We start from the raw sequence: 11,806 nt of genomic DNA, 5'->3' as shown, positions 1-11,806 counted from the left end.
CATTACATTACATCAATGTCAATGACCCGAATGACTCGGAATCCATCAAGACAAAGTACTCTTTTGGTATGATAAATATATAACATGTCATATGCGTATATAACGGTAAATGAAAGAGAAATCAATTTAATATTACATTGTACATCGATTCTTTCAAAATAATATAAAAAATTTCTTTTCAAACATTGAGATGCTAAGCGTTTCAAGGAGAGAGATAAATCCATCTCTGAGTACGAAATAAAGTGACATACATCATCAAGCGTTTCATTATTTGCTCTCGCATGGTCTTGGTATATGTATGTGCCAAGTTGTATGTAAGGTTATCGTAGTGTTCCCTGATTCTGAAGGTTTCTTGCTATCGCTCGTGAAAATACGGCGACAGAACAAAACGAATCACTCGTGAAAATAACTTCTGTATGCCCTACCATCCATTTCGAGGCCATGGGGTACTGTCATATTATTCATTTGACGGATTGTTAGCATTGTTTGTATAGTCTGATACATTTTCCATTTCTACAACAACAACAACAACAACAACAACAACAATAACGACAATAACAATCTAGTAGGATTTGAGAGACCAATAACAGAACTATTACTTTATAGGGTTGTGTTTAATATTATGCTATCTGTATGCCAAAACTGTCAATGAAATAAGAATTCGACAGAATCTAGATAGAGTGTATGGAATGCTTGAAAATTAGTATTTTTAAAAAAAGAATAGTTTGGGTTTTAGTGGTAACGGACGGTAAATAAAGGGAACAGAAAAAGATCATAACTAAATGAGACGTTTACTTGACCTTTCGGTATGTTCAGCATCTATTTGAAACACAAATTCTTGAAAATTTGTGGGTAGCATCTAAAACGTCAATGAGCATATGTGGCTGGTATACGGATTTATTACTGCTTGTATAAAAATGAGGATATAAACACAACCGACACTTTAAACTCACGAACCACTTTTCACGTCAATTTGTTGGATGCTTGTCACAGCAGATATGGAGCTACACATCATAAACGTCAGCTTAAAAACACACATGATCAAATACATTGTCAAGCTGTATATGGAATTCGTGCTAATCACTCGGTATCAAAGACTAAAACCAGCCTTCTTTGTATATCAAAAAAAAGTGCAACGTATTCAGGTTTTTGCAGACGTTAAAGTAAAACAGTTTCCGACTGTGGTTTAATTTGTGGTCACCCAGGTTTATACCACTCAGATGGTTTGATTAATCATCTTTTCTGTAAATATGAAGTAATTTTTTGTAACGTTTGAGTAATGTGGGCATTCAACCGAAGCTGAAATAGATCATTTTGCAAGTAATAACGCGACACCTTAGCCACCAGACTAATCGCAGCGCGAAAATAAAACGAAACGTTTATTAAAACAAACTAACAAACAAACTAACATGAAACATCGTATGGGGATTTGCCACATGAAATTAATGGTAACAGAAAACGTGTCTACGTAATTGGGGATCAAAACGCTGGCATTCTCAAAGGTCTTACTTTGCATTTTCCAAACCCTTACGGATGTTGTATAATTTGCATGATTAAAACCATCCCTTCGTTTGACTTATTAAAGTGTGTGTGGTCGACAATAAGATTCAATGTGTTTATCACTGAACTAAAGAATGACGAAATGGAATATCTTTTATCGACAAACATGCTATTTTGCTTTTCATTTTTCGTTGAATTTCAGTAACAAGAAACATTAAATGCATTAGGTAACCCTATATTACACAGTCAACATCAGATACATGTTATTCATTACAACAAGGGTCATGACACTAGCCTGCATAATCAAGCATTGCTAGCGATACCTAATTATTGCTATAATTATATCCTAAACGAATAGATTTCTGATCTGATCACAGTTTGCATTCCAAAACGGCTGACACTCACAGCGTCCGCACCCATATATCGCTCTTTCTCTAATGCAGCTCCCACTTTATGGAATGTTTTTCCGACAGAAATTAGAGTGTCACCATCTGTCGCTTCCTTTAAAACATCTCTTAAAACGCACCTTTTCCAAAAGCAATATGGATAAATCATCGAAATGTTGTCCATATCATTCTTTTTATCATTTTACATTAGTCGAACTGGTCTTACGTTTATCATTGTATTCGAGCTCGTCTTACTTTTATCATTTTTAAATAATTTGTTATATATTTTATTGTGAAGCGGTTTGTTATTGTTTTGATGGAAGTCGCTATAGAAAAATAAAGTATTATTATTATTATTATTATTATTATTATTGTTGTTGTTGTTGTTGTTATTATTATTATTATAGATTAAACATGCAGACAATAAACTAATATAAGGACATATTTTTGATCACATTCAAAATTTACGAGAATAAATTTTCATTCTCTATGGAGAGAATTAATAATTCAACTAGTTTTATTTTTAATTATATATTCACCACTTTTCTTTCAAATTGGGAACTAGCCAAGCAAAGGAAAGCACTTGTTTGGAAATGTCACTTTGATGTATTACGGCGTTCGTTCTGGGATTACCGTACATGCATTCTATTCGATTACATAATTAGTTGAGTACACCGATGTTTCATTTGAAGATGTGTAAATCCTGCTATCTTATTAGGAAAGGACAGAATTGGACTATTATTATCAATCGAAATTTAGGTTATTCCATTCTGACTATAATTAAGTTATTTCCCTCGCAGGGGTATCTTCACTGAGGGACTCATAAAACGAGGAAACATTACATCATATACGGTTGATAAATAATTAGGCAGTAGTCAGGGTCGAGGACAAGCTGACCCTTTGTGAGGAGAAGTGTTTCCTCCACATCATGTATTTGTTATTATGTCATGTTTGAATCACAACGATGATGTTTATTATTTGAAAAACAAAAGATGTGTTTTATGTTGTCTCCTTTTAGCGAACATAGATATTGGATAACTAAATCATTAGTGACATTTCGTTAATACCTGATGTTATATTATAGTTTCACGCTCATTATCATCATCATCATCATCATCATCATAATCATCATCATCAATATTATCCCGTTATCTTCTTTTTGGAATTCTTCTTTTTATATGCAACTGCAGAAGATCAGGATCTACTAACTCAACGACATATTATAATAATATGTCTCTTTTTTTAGAAACCATTAACACAAAGTAGAGTACCACCACCACCACCACCATATAAATAAGAAAATATATTTATTCATGATAGCTCAAATAAGTGTTACAATAACATTTCTTCTCATTACGACAACCATAACCATGTGTATGTACATGACAATCGGGGGTCAAGAAATAGCAAAAAGAGTCAATAATATTGCAACATCCACTGATACAGACACATATTGACATGCATTCACAATTATATAATTAGTTACAAACTACCTTAATTTATTGTGAGACCCATAAATAACACGGCATTAATCAAACAAAAATGATCAAGGTAGATAAATTATATATCAAATACAGAATAGTATCATACTAAAGTTGTAGACATGCATGAGTAGTGATTAGTTTTATATTCGATAATCAATTATCTTCTTTTTATGAAATTGTTGGGGTTTGGGTGGGGTATTTCTGTAATTAAATGGTTACAGCTTCTCTGGAGAGTGACGTATGGAATGTGTTTAACATAATGACAAGAAGGCAAACTTTTAGATTTTTGTTTCTACACATACTCGCAATTGAAATGCTAACTTCTCAGCTATACGTATTATTCATGATGCACATCATAATTAGCAAATTAATCATACCAAACTATATCATCAAATTAATACCTAATTACCGAAAATAATTAATTATGGAACGAATAATTAGTTAAACTCATACGATTATGGGCTATATCAACAACCTTTAAAATACTGCACGCATTTTGTTATCATCAGCGTATTTACCAAACTATCTGAAGTAGTTAAAGCTTGCATTCTAACAACATACAATGAAAAACTACATCAAAAACTATATCATCATGTTCACATTGATACCCTCATTGCATGTACCAAATTGTTTAACTTTGAATCTTGCATTCTTAAGATACAATCTAATAACCAAAAGTAATTAATTACGCAAATGACTCATCCAAAATAAAGCTACGTCAACAAGCTTCAATACGGCAAATGCGAGCTTTGTTATGCTGGCATTCGAAGATATTGACTGATTATCAGAGTTCATTAATTATGCAAATGACTCATTACAGTATGTAGCAAACGATGATAACACATAAATGTACCAAATCATGTGAAATGTGAGGCTTGCGTTCTTAAGATATAGCTTAATTAACGAAAATATGTATATTACTCATAAAAGCTAAACACTATGCAAACATGCTTTATTGTTTTGGTTGATATGTGTAGACAATTGTATGGATTTATGAAGTAGGTATTCTTAACAGACATCATAATTATTATAAGTAATTAATTATGCAGATGACTCATTGAAATCAAACATACATACATACATACATACATACATACATACATACATACATACAAGTGAACAACATTGTGGGAACTTCCAATCCAGACTGAGCTTGGTCAGACGCAAAGGAGTATGGGATTATCTGTGGTTATCATAATAACTTATCTGGAGCTACCGTTAAATAAACCTGCCACACTGCCCAGGGTAAATATGAATTGATTATTGATGGTTACAAACAATGTATCAATATTGTTTAGGATACTAATTTATTAGCATTTATTATCACATTTCCCATGATGCAACATTCAACATTGCGGGTTGGCAAGTTCCCTATTAGATAAACCCAAATGAAAGCGTCATGCGTCAATAAAGGCTAGAAATTCTATGCAATCACCTTGTTTATGTACGATCGAATCAGGTCGTTAATTATTTAAACGTGAATGTCTGCCAAAATGGAATGTAGGTAACGGATTGATTAATGAAAAGCATAGTGGAATACTCATCAGTGTTGACTACTTCACTAAAATCTCCATTTAGCGCAGAAGGAAAGAATGAAAGGTATGCTACAAGGATTTCAACTTACCTTGAAATGCAGTCTTGTTACTTGTCTGTGTCAAGGTATACAGTGTCAGTGGTTTGACGTATTTTACAATCACATTGCATTTAAAAAGTTCATGAGGTTTCTAACGTGGTTTTTATGTGATTTCTGATTGTATTTACAACAGCGTGTGTCGAAGTCATAAAGCAGTACAGGCATCCCATTTGAATGAACGAATAAACGACACATACGCAAGGCAAAGAGTTTGACATAAAACTATTATAATTACAGTTTCGGAATGCCCTGCTTCGAATTCAAGTACATTTAATTACAAATTAGACCCTTTACGAGGCTAGAATCCATTATTTCAAAACTTTCAACGGTACACCTACCATTGTCCTGTCTATTGTTCCATCATCACATATTTTACATGCCAGTGTACAATGATATAAATTAAATCCATGTATGTTCAAAATATATGTATAGTAGACAACTTAAATTTAGTTGATGATATTCAAAGTGCGGCATTAATGACCTGCAAGGCTGTTTTCAGTGTCTTCGTGATTCATATGTATGTATATTTATTCATCTGGCGACGAAACTTTCGACATTTTAATTTTAATGCGTACACACACAAGCGCAAGCACAAACGCACACAGACACTTACCCATAATATATATATATATATATATATATATATATATATATATATATATATATATATATATATATATATATATATATATAAACAGCATGTGACAGTAGTATATGGTATGTGTCTGATATGACATAGTATAGTGTAGTGTGTAGTGTAGTGTAGTGTAGTGTAGTGTAGTGTAGTGTAGTGTAGTGTAGTAATAATAATAATAATAACTTTATTTGCTATGTGCCAAAAATAGCATTGGAAATTGATTTTTCACACGAGCTCATAAAAGAAACAAATCGGGAATAAATCTGACAATAAAATAAGAAAGACACAACAGACAATAAAAAACACACACGGTACTAAAATACAATATTAAGACAAGTTGTTATAAAACAGGCAGTAGATGACTATGTACGGTTTAAAATACGGATAGCAGATGGATAAAAACTCTTCCTAAAACGTTCTGTTCTTGTTCTGATGGCCCTATACCGCTTACGAGAGGGTAAAAGTTTAAATAAATCATATGCTTGGTGGCTAAAATCCTGGATGATGGCTTTTGCTTTGTGCATGGTGCGTGTCTGATAGATTGAATGTAATGATGGCAATTCTGTGCCGATGATTCTTTGTGCTGTACGCACAACCCGCTCAAGTGAATTCAATTCATCCTTGGTTATATTATTGAACCAGACTGTGATAGCATATGTTAAAATACTCTCTATAACACTAAGATAAAAGTTGACTAGAATGGAATTACTCATACCAATTTTCTTCAAACGCCTCAGAAAATATAGACGCTGTTGTGCTTTCTTTACCAGGTAATCGGTATTAGTTTGCCAAGACAAACAATTTGAAAGTTGAATACCTAGACACTTAAATACATAAACAATTTCAACTGTTCTATCATTGATGCTAATCGGTGAATGAGCCATATTGCCCTTCCTGAAATCGACGATTACTTCTTTTGTTTTGTTTACATTCAGTTCAAGATTGTTGACACTACACCAATTTGCCAAATTTGCAATTTCACTCCTATAACTGCGACTCGTCATTATCAGTTATTAAACCTATGGCTGTGGTGTCATCGGCAAACTTTACAAGCACGTTTTCATCATACAAGGGAGTACAGTAAAGGACTTAAGACACAACCTTGAGGAGCACCTGTATTAAGAACTAATTTCGAAGAAACACGGCTATTTATTTTAACAATCTGTGGCCTATCATAGAAGAAACTTAAGACCCACCTACACATGGATTGGCTAATTCCAAGGTCAGAGAGTTTCATTACTAACTTGGATGGAATAATAGTGTTAAACGCAGAGCTGAAATCTACAAAGAGCATTCGAGCATATGAATTTCGTTTATCTAGATGAGTTAATACTGAATGAAGTGCAATTGATACAGCATCTTCTACAGAGCGATTGGCACGGTATGCAAACTGATATGGGTCGATAGACTTTGGTAAAATAGACTTAATATGGTGCAAAACTAAGTGTTCGAAGCATTTCATGATGACAGGTGTAAGTGCAACCGGCCTATAATCATTCAAACACTTGACTGGGAATTTCTTCGGTACGGGGATTATTGTTGATATCTTGAAACAGGATGGTACGACACACTGCGAAAGTGATATATTAAATATGTCCGAAAATACACTCGACAGTTGTTCAGCGCAATGATGGAGGGCTCGAGATGGGATGTTGTCCGGACCTGCTGCTTTGTGTACATTTACACTCGCAAAACACTTGCGTACATCAGACCCGAGGATAGTAAATGGGGTGTCGTTGTTGTCATGATCAAGGCATAAGGGGGGATCTAAGTTCACCTTGTCGAAACGAGCATAGAAGGCATTTAAAAGATCAGGAAGACTTGTATCGGTGTCAACTATTGCATTTCGTTTGCTTCTATACGATGTAACTGCTTCCAGTCCTTTCCATAACCGTCGCGAGTCATTTTCTTTGAGCTGAGTGTAGTGTAGTGATTTATAGTGGATATAGTGCAGTGTAGTGTAGTGTAAATTAGGTGCATAATTTGTAGTGTACTGTTCAGGGCCGTAGCCTGACCAAATTGCCAAGGGGGACAGAACTTTGTCTATGTGCAATCTTGCATTTAACATTTAGAACAGTGCTAATTTACATAAATTTGCATGTTATTTACGTAATATATTTTTAAGCATACGCAATTAAATACCATATGTAAGGTCAGAAAAAATAAAAAAATGCTGGTCAACGGGTAACCTAACCCATCACATTTGGGTAAGTAGGTCGATTTCATTTTTTTCACAATGCTTGACAAGGATAAAACAAACCATATATAATGATAGCAAAATATTTCAGGTCGAGTTAAGATAGAACTTATCAGTCATCTCGATACTATCTCATGCAATTTGTCTGCATAGCTACAGTTAGGAAATATACACAATTTACGGTTAAACAAATGGTGTAGTTCCTCTCACCCTCTCTTCTCATAAAATGTTAAGCCCCGCCAACTGAAACTCAAGCATTATTTTAGCCACCCCTTCTGTCACCTACATTACAGTTGAGATATAAAAGCATACTTATGGTACAAAGATGCATTGGAAGGAGACAACTCCATAGGTGAAAAAAATGAAATTAAGACAGTGTGAGAGGCCATTTAGAAGCATAAAATATCAAACCATAGACATAATAAAATACCAGAATTGAATCAATTATGCCCATGCACTACATATTATTTGCAAGTGTATTTTGTTGAAAGCTGAAAGATATGCGCATGTGAACATGGTAAATGACTTCTCCTGAAGTTTAATTTGGTTCTAAAAAATCCCGAAAAAAACCAAAACATTTCAAGACTTTCAGACTTTTGATGGCCCATGGCCCAATGGTCGTAAACTTGTGTTCAATTCTTTTTAGTGCACATTGGATATTTAATCTCAATTCATGCTTGTATGCCACATCAGAACCAAGTAAACCATTGTATAAGATATTATATTATTTGGAATAGACTTAAATGTATTGTTACATGTCATATTCAGAAAATATAAAGCAATATCCTTAATTTTGAAAAGAAAATGCGAAGCCCGCATGAGGATATATTGCCCATCATTAGAAAAAAATATATGGGTAGGTTGAACAGCTTTTTAATTTTTTCTGGCCTAATGTCGTATCTTTCAAAGTAGTTGCCGAAAAGATGTCACATTCAAAGTAAAAAAAATGGATGGTGCTTTCTCAAATAAGTAACACAACAAAATAATCATTTTCTTTACCCAACTCTCAAAACTGTTATGGCCTCGTTTATGTCGGAACACAAGGTGAACTCAGTGAATTCTCCTTGTCATTATTATTATAATGGAAATTGAAGTTTGGATTTTGATGTCGAAGGTACAGCTCTGTTTACAAATTCAAAGCAATTCTTTCCATAGCAAATTGTCGCTTAAAAAATGAATTTAGGAATAACGCTAGTGTCAGTGTGCAATGAGATAATTATATCAAACAACATTTTAACCAAAGACAACGTCGAACACAATTATTGAAAGAAATATCTTCAAATAGTGGATCTTAAACTGCGTACCTAGTTTAATAGTTTTTCAGGGCCACCAAATATTCCAAAAAGAGATCTGCTGTTTTATCAGTATGAAATGTTTTAATATAAGGAACAAGATGTAAATGAGATCGAGCGCATCTTCGGAGTCACTGCATGCAGCATAGCAGGCGACCTCACGTTGATTGACTTTTTCCGTCTTTTTTTTTAGTTTCACTCGCTGACATTATAACTGCGACTTGCTATCTTCAAATGAAGGAGACTTCCAAGACTACTGTTACTCGCGGAAAATGCACAGTGCATGTGCGCACTTCTTTTGTACTTTCCCGCACAAAGAATTTTTAATTTGCTGCAAAAAGTTACAATTTTTAACTGGACACATTTTTATTCAAAGTTAAGCCAGGGAACAATAGCGATATAAGATACATATTATAATTAGCCAGGAATCAGCAGTGTACAGTCACTTTAGTGAACTATCCATTTAAATCGCGCATGCTAGGAATCGTCACGGAAATAACGATTTTTTTCTTACTTTTTTCATCCCAATGGGGGGGGGGGGGTGGTGGCAGCTGCCCCCCTTGCCCCCCCCCCCCGCAGGCTACGGTACTGCTGTTACAGTATTGTAGTGATTTGTACATTGTGATTTGTAGTGTGGTATAGCATAGCATGGTATAGTATATTTTAGCGTGCTATTGTATATTAGTTTGGTATTATCATTGTTATCGAAATATAGCTAACACTGTTTTTATATCACCATGCACTAGTTCGTGACACAGCAAACTGAAGCAGATTTGGATGTTGGGTGAGAGTAATACTGTAACTGTTACACTAATCGATACGTGTTGGAGTTTAGTATGGCTTGATGTCAAAACGAAGCAAAAAAAAAGCAAACGCGAATATATAGTATTACAAGTTAATCATATTAATTCGACAATTTCCACTGTTTTTAATCCAGTTTTGTTTTGAATTAATAATATTCCTCTAATAGGACTATTTTCTTAGGTTACTGAAAACCAAACACATTCAAATATTGATAACGCATAGTTTCTGTCCCTACAGAGGGCGCTCGTTTCACACGCACTACATTTGTTGACTCTACCTTATTTTAGGAATACTACATACACCTCCCATCTGCTTTATTTTCAATGGAAGTAATGCTTGATTACAAAAAAATCACATTTTCTTTTAATCAATTGGTAATAACAGAATTATCTTAAGCGATGTTGAACGCGCCTCATATCCGTGTATATCCTTTAAATATCGCGATCACTCTAAGACCATGCTTTTCGATTCTTCACAAAGACGGATGCTAAATCTAGTTCTGCAAATTCGAGTGCAGGGAGACCTAGTAGAGCAAGAGTGTGATTTCAAATATTCGGGGTTTGGCTGGATTGAAAATTGAAATTTTCAACGCATATTTCCTAAATTTCTGCTAAATTTTCTATAAAAATAGGCCTACTTTCGAGAATCAGCCACTTTTTTTTTGCTGTTGGGACTAAGAAAGAAGATACCTTAGTCCTTCCCCATTTCGATTATACTGCGAACGTATAGTGTAATACGAATAAAAAGTATTTGAAGACACCTGGACTTCTCCATAAACGAGCTGGTCGACTCCTCGAAGTTCCCCGTGATACCAGTACGGGCTGGGTTTATGTTAATACTTGAGTTGGGTCAGACCCCTCATTAGATGGAAGCGCCAGCTGGCAATACTCGTCTACAAATCCGTGACAGGTAATGCGCCTAGCTACCTTACTGAATGTTCAGACTAATTTTTTCTGACCGAATTCAGAAACATATACATCCCTGCAGTTCAAACTGAATATGGTAAACTATAGTGGTACTGTTCCATGGAACAATCTACCCCATCCATAAGATCGGTTGCAAACCCATCGATTTTTTAAATTGAGATCTTAAGAATATAGTCTGGTAATATAAGTGGATATCTTTTAAAAGTACACTGCACCTCTGTAAGCTTTTGTGCTAGTTTGTCCATCTTTTGCTTGTATTTTCTATGTACGTAATCTTGCAACAGGTTCCATTGGCAGAACAGTGTTTAAGAACTGAAATGTCGTCGGTATATGAAATAAATAAAAAATCACATAAAGTGTGTGTGTTTTTTTTGTTTTTTTTAAACAAAACAGTTTGTTGTAAAACCTATGGGAAAGATATTCCATAATGTGTCAAACCCAAGGAAATAATTAGAACATTGTATTACAGTCCCTTTCGCTCTTTACTCAGCTTTACAGGACTGGTATACACAGCTTCTGTCAGTGAATTCAACGCCATGACCATGCCGGAATACAATTCTTGGATGGACGGTTCACAGAAATGACAACTGTCGGAAATACACAAAGGACAACGGACACGTTCGCCAATTTAGTCGAGTTCGGTAGAGTCGTGAGAACGCGAACGTGAGGATTGAAGAAATATTTATTACATGAAATAAAACTTTAACGTTCCATTGATTATAGCGTTACGTAGGCTGTTCACTTCCTGTCACGACAGTATACTTGAGGCATGCATGATGAGCCCCAGGAGTCATGATATTCTATAATGAATCTTGGTTCACCTTTTACAAAGTGTTCTTGAGAGTTCCTTGGAGAATTGACCATGGGAAATGGTTTAAAACGGTGTGATCTATTTACTCACGAATATATTCACTTGAGAGTTATGTCAACAATATGTCTACAGTACG

This window comes from Glandiceps talaboti, chromosome 1 (assembly GCF_964340395.1).
Source record: "Glandiceps talaboti chromosome 1, keGlaTala1.1, whole genome shotgun sequence".
Classification (NCBI taxonomy): domain Eukaryota; kingdom Metazoa; phylum Hemichordata; class Enteropneusta; family Spengelidae; genus Glandiceps; species Glandiceps talaboti.
The sequence above is the reverse complement of the archived record's forward strand: the minus strand, read 5'-3'. Positions refer to the sequence as shown.